Source organism: Mustelus asterias, chromosome X (assembly GCF_964213995.1).
Source record: "Mustelus asterias chromosome X, sMusAst1.hap1.1, whole genome shotgun sequence".
In the NCBI taxonomy this organism is placed as follows: domain Eukaryota; kingdom Metazoa; phylum Chordata; class Chondrichthyes; order Carcharhiniformes; family Triakidae; genus Mustelus; species Mustelus asterias.
The window spans coordinates 17,810,193-17,819,511 of record NC_135834.1 but is presented as its reverse complement, the minus strand read 5'-3'; positions in this window follow the sequence as shown (position 1 = coordinate 17,819,511).

Sequence of the window (9,319 nt, the reverse complement as noted above, 5' to 3'; positions counted from 1 at the left end):
CTGCACCGCAAAAAAAGACAAATACCTCTCCACTAAAACCACCCATTCACTTACCTGATGAAGGAGCAGTGTTCTGAAAGCTCATGATTCCAAATAAACCTGTTGGACTTTAACATGGTGTTGTGAGACCTGTGCCCACCCCAGTCCAATGCCGGCATCTCCACATCGCCTGTACCAGGGACAGGGCATGGGAAGACAATTGTTTGAGAGTTTGATGTGGCTTGGGCGGGTACAGATGGTTCAATGACAGGTTTTGTAATTGGTCCATTCAAATGTTAGCTTGGCAATGATTGGGTTCAATCAGTCTACATAGTCTTTGTGATGTGAAAAAGTGTTAGAAGGGATTTCCCAAGCACAGAGTTTTTACATGTTGCATAGACTGGTGCCATGGCATCTGGGACAGAGCAGGGAGCATTTCCGTGGAGGTAGTGCTTCTACCCAGAGTGTAATGGTAATTCTGCTGCAGTTTGATACTATTGCTCAGACATCAGCATCTGTCAGCTCGCACCACTGTCCCCAATGAGGGTTATCACTGGGAATCATTTCAGAGTTTGGGAAAAGAGGAGAAAGGGTTAATTGACTCCCTGAACCCCATTTTCTAACATCGCTGTGTCAAAAATAAAATCTCATCTCCCTCTCTGGCCCCTTTGCTAATTACCTTAGAGGAACTGACTCTCTGTTAAAGAGCTTGTCAACCCCTCTCACCCACTTTCCCTAAAGTGCATCAATCTCATAAGGAAAAGTCCAGAACAATGGATTTTTTTTTACTGACAAAAGTTTATTAATGGAACAGAACATGGTTAAAATAAATCAGAAAATGACTTGAGGATCAAAGACAACCAGAGTAAAAGGGTGTTCACAATGATCTGGACCCAAATCCATCTGTAGCCTGTTCCCTGCCCTGTTTGTGGAACACTTCCACTCAGTCCACAAGCATGACCCTGACCTTCCACTTGCTTGCCATTACAATTTACCACCTTGCTCTCATGATCACATTTCTGTCCTCGGCCTGCTGGAATGTTCTGGAGAAGCCCAACACAAGCTGGACAAACTGCCCCTCATCTTCTGATGTGGCACTTTTGAAGTTTATTTGTTCATGTCACAAGTAGGCTTACATTAACGCTGCTATGAAATTACAGTGAAAATCCCCTCATCGCCACATTCTGGTATCTGTTCGGGTACACTGCGGGAGAATTTAGCATGACCAATGCACCTAACCAGCACGTCTTTCAGACTATGGGAGGTAACTTGAGCACCCGGAGGAAATCCACGCAAACACAAGGAGAATGTACAAACTCCACACAGACAGTGACCCAAGCTGGGTATTGAAACCGGGTCCCTGGCACTGTGAGGCAGCAGTGCCACTGCAATACAGCATTCTGGACTCAACATTGAGTTCAACAACTTCACACCCTGAACTCTCTCTTCCATTTTGTTTTTTTTTGCCAAGTGCCAGTCTGCGTGTTGTCTTCATGTTTTTTATGCTTCCAGACAGAGCTGTCCTTTGTCCTGTCATTAACACTTACTCTGAATCAATGCTTTGTTTCTTTACTGCAACCAACAACCAATAATTAAGGGTACAGATTGGCAAGTGGAATTGTGATCTTGTTACCATCACAGAGAAGGGCAGGACTGGCAACTCAACATCTGGGGTATAGGATCTTTAGGCAAGACAGGGGAGGGTGTAAAAAGAGGAGGTGGTGTTGAATCATTAATTAAGGAATCAGTTACAACAGCAAAGAGTGATAATATATTGGAAGCATCTTCAAATGAGGCTTTATGGGTATACCTTCGGAATAAAACAGGGGCAGTCCCTTTGCTAGGAGTATATTATTGACCCCAAACAGACAGCAGGCAATTGAAGAATAGGCCTGTAGACAATTCACCGATGTGTTCCATAGAAACTAGAATTGTCTGTTCTGAATTTCTAGCATTTACTGACAGTGATGACTTTTGTAAACTCTTTTTACAGGGTGTCAGAAGGTGAGGATTTACAGGCAGAAATCTCAAACATCAACATCTGACAGAGTCATTCAATTTAGCAATCTGAATATCATCAACCTTTAATCAAGAAGGAAAATGTTTCTTTGTTCTGTCTGCTTCCGAAGGCTTCACACATCAGTGTGACTGGAAAAGCACAAGACACACACACACCCGAGTGAGAGTGCTCCAGTGCACTGACTTTAAGCAGTTACACCCCCTGAAAAAAATGCAGCATTCACAGCAGGGAGAAACATTGTACGTGTTGAGTGTGTAGACGAGGCTTCAACTGATTGTCCGACCTGAGGGATACAAGAAGACCTAAAACCTGGAGAAACCATGGAAATGTGGTGATTGTGGGAAGAGACACAAATCCCCATCTACGCCAGAAGCTCATTGACACAGTCATACCAGGGAGAGGCCATCCACTTGCTCTCAGTGTGGAAAGGGATTCAGTGATTCATCCAACATGCAGAGATACCAGTGAGTTCACACTGGGGAGATGCCATTCAGTCGCTCTCAGTGTGGGAAGGGGTTCATTCAGTTATGCAACCTCCAGAAAACACCAGCGAATTCACAATGGGGAGAGGCCGTGCACATGATCTCAGTGCAGAACAGGATTTATTGATTTATGCAGCCTGCAGACACACCAGCGAGTTCACACTGGGGAGAGGCCATTCACCTGCTCTGAGTGTGGGAAGGGATTCAGTCATCATCCCATCTATTAAGGCACCTATTAAGTGTAGGAAGGGGTACACTCAGTTATCCAATCTGTGCACACGCCAGTGAGTTCACACTGGGGAGAGACTATTCACCTGCTCTCAGTATAGGAAGGGATTTAGCAGGTTATTCCATTCATTGAGGCACCAGCGAGTTCACACTGGGGAGATACCATTCACCCGCTCTCAGTGTGGGAAGGAATTTACTCAGTTAGGCAAACTCCAGGAACACTGGTGAGTTTGCACTGAGGAGAGGCCTTTCACCTGCTCTCAGTGTGGGAAAGGGTACACTCAGTTAGCCAACCTGCAAAGACACCAGCGAATTCATACCAGGGAGAGGCCATTCGCTTGCTCAGGATGTGGACATGCATTCACTGTGAAATCCAGCCTGCTGAGACACCACCAAGTTCACACTGGGGAGAGGCCGTTCACCTGCTCTGAGTGTGGAAAGGAATTCACTCAGTTATCCAGCCTGCAGAGACACCAGTGAGTACCCAAGTGATTACAGGGGTTGGATTCTGCTGACATTGCTGTTAATCACATCCAGGACTGAACCATGTTCATCCTGATAGTTGGTGAAGTGGGAAGATCAGAGACTTTCTTTCTGCTGGACTGGCCGGTCTCACAACTTTGTTTCCAGTGAGCTGATGTTATTTGCTCCTTTTTGAGAATACTTGGTGCCATATAGCTCAAGGATCAGTGAATGGAAGTGTGTTTGCAAGTTAATACATATTTAGTTTGTATTTCTGTTTCCAACCCTCTGAAGCATGCCACATAGCCATGGAGATGGGCTGTTGTAGTTACATGGTTATTTTGTATAATTTCTCACAGAAGGAAACTATCAAGGGATGAGGGGTAAGTTGACTGTGTTGATTGGGAAACCACATTAAAATGTATGATGGGAGACAGGCAATCACGAGAATTTAAGGAATTGTTACGTATTTACAATATAAATTCCTTTAAGGAACAAAAGTCCTACAGGAAATGTGATGCAACTGTGGCTAACAAGAAAAGTTAAAGATTCCATTAGATCAAAGGATCAAATTATAAAGTAGCCAAAACAATAGTAAGCCCGAGGATTGGGAATTTGTTTCAGAATTCAGCAAAGGAGGACCAAGAAACTGAAAAAGAGAAAATAGAATATGAGAGCAAACCGACGAGAAACATAAAAACCAACTGGAAAATCTCCTATCGGTATGTGAAAACGAAAAGATTAGCAAAGTCAAATGTGGGTCCAGAGACAGGAGAGTTTATAATGGGGAATAGGGAAACGGCAGAGAAACTAATCAATGTGTGTCTGTCTTCGCAGAGGAAGATACAGAAATCATCCCAAAAACACAAGAGCCAAGGGAGTACTGAGCATGAGGAACTGGAAGAGATTAGTATGAGTGAAAAAGTAGTATTGGAGAAATTAATGAGGTTCAAAGTGAATAAATCCCCCAAAACAGATTATCTGCATCCCAGAGTGTTGGAAGAGGTTGCTGGAGAGATAGTGGATACATTGGTCGTCATCTTTCCAAATTCTATAGATTGTGGAAAGGTTGCTGCAGATTGGAAGGTGGTAAATGTAACTCCACTGTCTAAGGAGGGAGAGAGAAAAGGGGGAAACCACAGACCCATTAGCCTGACATCAGTAGGAGGGAAAATGTTATCAATCTATTATAAAAGATGTGATAACATACAAATTAGGAGCAGGAGTAGGCCACTCGGCCCCTCGAGCTTGCTCCACCATTCAATAAGTACAGAGCTGATCTGATTGTAACCTCAACTCCACATTCCCGCCAACCCACGATAAACTTTCACCCCCTTGCTTATCAAGGGGGTGAAACATCCTTTCCACATCTACCCTGTCAAGGTCCCTCAGGATCTTATACGGTTCAATCAAGTCACCTAAACTCCATCGGACACAAGCCCAGCCTGTCCAATTATTCCTCATAAGACCACCCTCCAATTCAGGTATGAATCTAGTAAACCTTCTCTGAACTGCTTCCAACACGTTTACATCATTCCTTAAATGAGAGCAATACTGTACACAGAGATCCAGATGTGGTCTCACCGATGTCCTGTATAACTGAAGCATAACTTCCCTACTTTTGTATTTAATTCCCCTCACAATAAACAATAACATTCTATTAGCTATCCTAATAACTTGTTGTACCTGCATACTAGCCATTTGTGATTCATGCAATAGGACACCCAGATCCCTCTGCACCTCAGAGCTCTGTAATCTCTCACCATTTAGATAATGAGCTTCTTTTTCATTCTTCCTGTTAAAATGTACAATTTCAGATTTTCCCACATTATACCCCATTTGGCAGATCTTTTCCCACTCACTTAAGCTATCCTTAATCACTTTATATCTCCTTATTTCTTCTCAATCTACTTCCCTACTTATCTGTGCAACATCGGAGCAGGAGGTGGCCATTCAGCCCATCGAGTCTGGTCCACCATTCAATACGATCGTGGCTGACCATCCACTTCAGTGCCTTTTTCCTCACACTATCCCTACATCCCTTTGTGTTATTGGTATTTAAAAATCTGTCGCTCTCTGCTTTAAACACACTCGATGACTGAGCTTCCACAACCCTCCGGGGTAGAGAATTCTAAAGATTCACAACCCTCTGAGGAAAGAAATGGCTTCCCCCTTCTTTCCTAATTGTGCCCCCTGGTTCTAGACTTCCCACCCAGGGGAAACATCTCACCTGTGCCTACCTTTCAGTATTTTATAAGTTTCAATGAGATCACCTCTCATTATTTAAAACTCGAGAGAACACAGGCCCAGTTTCCCCAATCTCTTTTCATAGGACAGGAACATGTCTGGTGAACCTTTGTTGAACTCCCTCTCTGACAGTAATATCTTCCCTAAGGTAAGGGCCCAACACTGCACACAGTATTCCAGCTGTGGCCTAATCAAGGTTCTATACAATGGGTGTATTCTGGCTGGTCTCACGACTTTGCTTCCAGTGGGCTGATGCTCTTTGAGCCTGGGAGAACACATTTCCACTGAAATGATCCACAAAAGCTGATGAAGAACATTTATTTCATCCTGGATAGTAACTAATGTTTTTCCTACCCCGACAGGTTGATCTAAAATAAATACATTTGTCTCTGTTCCATTGAGCCTGCAGCACAGGGCCAGGCCAGTCGGCTCAATTGGTCTATGTCAGTATTTATGCTCCACATGAGCCTCCACCCACCCCTCGTCATCTCCCCCATCAGCATCTCCTTCTATTCCTTTCTCCCTCATGGATGTATCTAGCCTCCCCTCCAATGTATTCATGCTATTCACCTCAACCACTCGCTGTGGTGGTGAGTTCCACATTCTCACCACTCGCTGGGTAAAGAGGTTTCTCACTGAAATCCCTATTGGATTATTGAATCCCTTCATAACCTTCAAGACTTCCATCAGGTCACCCTTCAGTCTTCTCTTTTCTAGAGAAAAGCAGCCCCAGTCTTTCCTGAGGGTTAAATGCTCTCAGTTCTGGAATTATTCTTGTGAATCTTTGTTGCACTTTCTCCAGTGCCTCTATTTCCTTTTTCTAAATGGAGACCACAAATGTTGACAGTGCTCTCAGTGTAGTCTAACCCTGTTCTAAACACATTGAACATAACCTCCTTGCTGTTCAATTCTATCCCTCGAGAATGGAACCCTATATATATAGGCCCGACACTTTAGGAAAGATGTGAATTTCTTAGAGTGGTTGATGAAGGGAATTTAATCTCGGGATCCAGGGTGAGGTCGCCAATTGGATACAAAATTGGCTTGATGACAGAAGCCAGAGTGTGGTTGTGGAGGGTTGTTTTTCAAACTGGAGGCCTGTGACCAGTGGTGTGCCTCAGGGATCGGTGCTGCGTCCACTGTTATTTATTTATATTAATGATTTGGATGAGAATATAGGAGGCATGGTTAGTAAGTTTGCAGATGACACCAAGATTGGTGGCATAGTGGACAGTGAAGAAGGTTATCTAGGATTGCAACGGGATCTTGATCAATTGGGCCAGTGGGCTGACGAATGGCAGATGAAGTTTAATTTAGGTAAATGCGAGGTGATGCATTTTGGTCGATCAAACCAGGGCAGGACTTACTCAGTTAATGGTAGGGCATTGGGGAAAGTTATAGAACAAAGAGATCTAGGGGCACAGATTCATAGCTCCTTGAAAGTGGAGTCACAGGTGGACAGAGTGGTGAAGAAGGCATTCGGCATGCTTGGTTTCATTGGTCAGAACATTGAATACAGGAGTTGGGACGTATTGTTGAAGTTGTACAAGACATTGGTAAGGCCGCACTTGAAATACTATGTACAGTTCTGGTCACCCTATTATAGAAAGGATATTATTAAACTAGAAAGAGTGCAGAAAAGATTTACTAAGATGCTACCGGGACTTGATGGCTTGAGTTATAAGGAGAGGCTGGATAGACTGGGACTTTTTTCTCTGGAGCATAGGAGGCTTAGGGGTGATCTTGTCGAGGTCTATAAAATAATGAGGGGCAGAGATCAGCTAGATAGTCAATATCTTTTCCCAGTGTAAAACTGGAGGGCATAGGTTTAAGGTGAGAGGGCATAGATCAGCTAGATAGTCAATATCTTTTCCCAAAGAGTGTAAAACTAGAGGGCATAGGTTTAAGGTGAGAGGGGAGAGATACAAAAGGGTCAATTTTTTCACACAGAGGGTGATGAGTGTCTGGAACAAGCTGCCAGAAGTAGTAGTCGAGGCGGGTACAATTTTGTCTTTTAAAAAGTGTTTAGACAATTACATGGGTAAGATGGGTATGGAGGGATAGTGGCCAAACGCGGGCAATTGGGACTAGCTTAGGGGTTTAAAAAAGGGGCAGCATGAACAAGTTGGGCTGAAGGGCCTGTTTCCATGCTGTAAACCTCTATGACTCTATATAATACCCAACATAGGGACATCAAGCAGTTAATATTTTAATATAAGCTTTTGGAAATAAACAGGCATTAGAATCATAAATGTAAAACTAATAATTTTGCCAGTAATTGATTGTAGAACTCAAGGATTAATTGTATCAGTGAATTGACTAAACCATGAAGACTTGATTACAATGTGAATTGAAAATGGTACAGTTTGAAGCGATGCATTGTTTAAGAGAACGAATGATATATATTTGTATTCGAGAACAGGGAGTTTAGTCTGGGGATTCTGCTGGATGACTGGGCCCACATTCAGCAGAAATGTCAATTCTAACTACCTCACAAAATGCTGAATGAGTTAAAAATATAGCTTTGTATTGCTAAGCCATTTTTATTGAGTATACTTCTGATAGCTGAATGAACAAATGACAAACCATTATTTAAGGTGTCAGATTGTAATTCGATTTCAGAATGTTGTTATGAATAGATTGACAAGTATTAAATGAGATCGTGTTAAGTTAATTGCTGGGCTGTATCTAAGATTACTGAGTTGTATAATTGTTCAAGTTTTTGGCACGAAAGTTGAGATCTGCGGAGGAAACTCAAGGTGCTGAAGCATCACCAAATCCCCCTTCAGCTGAAGTATTGTATTTGTCTAATGTATGTCTTTTGTTCTTTATATTGTTTCAATGTCTTATAACAAAACTAGTTTTCGAAATAAATTTTATTACGTTTTAAATCTGAGTTTCATTTACCTTTGCGAATGTTATTGAACAGAATTACTTTTTAGTATTTCTAAAGTAATCCGGCCACCGAAACAGAATTCCCCACTACAAAGGGTGCAGAGGAGATTTACGAGAATGGATCCAGGGATGAGGGACTTAAGTGAGTTGGAGAGACTAGAGCAGCTGAAATTTCTCTTGTTGATCCTCAGATTAGGGTATTAATCAATGTGGCAGACAACGAAATGCTGACATAGAACATTGTGTATAACTCAATCTTTATTAAGGTTAAAGAAAAACACTCAATGAACAGGAACTATTCTTTCCTTAACTTGCTGAAAAACCAATTACCTTCAAACATTCAATAAACACTTGAATTGCCTTTTTGCTCAACATTTCCTAAAATACTAATTGAACAAAACACAAAACTTACAGCTTGAACTCAAATACTACCCATTGCAAGGTGAGGTGAGTTGATCAGGCTCCCTGCCAATGGGCTTTTTTTCCCAATATCTCTGAGTGCCAGACTTGGGGGAACCTTTCTTTGTGCTTTGTTTCTGCAGGTCAACGCTGGCAAAACCCCTTTGTCGGCTTATTCTACTCAGGATCTCACTGGCCGAGATGTGCTTTCAGTCACATATTCACAGAACAGGCAGTAATCGATCACTGTCTTTTAGTCACGATGGCTGAGGGAGTTGTGCCTCTCTCAGGAGGTAGTATTTCTCTCAGGAGCACAGCACACAGGGGTCTACGTTCACTCAATCTCTGTTCACGGCAGACTGACAGCCACCATCCAATCAGTTCCAGTGCCTATTCTCCACCACAGAACCCCTGCTGCTCCCACAGTCTTCAGCCTGATATAAAGTTAGCTCTTTTAACCATCAGCCTTTGCTGCTGCCTTTATTTGCTTTATGGATACCCATCAAGTGACACTCTCTTTAGATCAGTCGGGAATTGGGGTCGGGAATGGGGCCGTTCGGATAATTGAGTCCAAACCAGCTCTCTGTTGATCAAACTATTGCCCTGT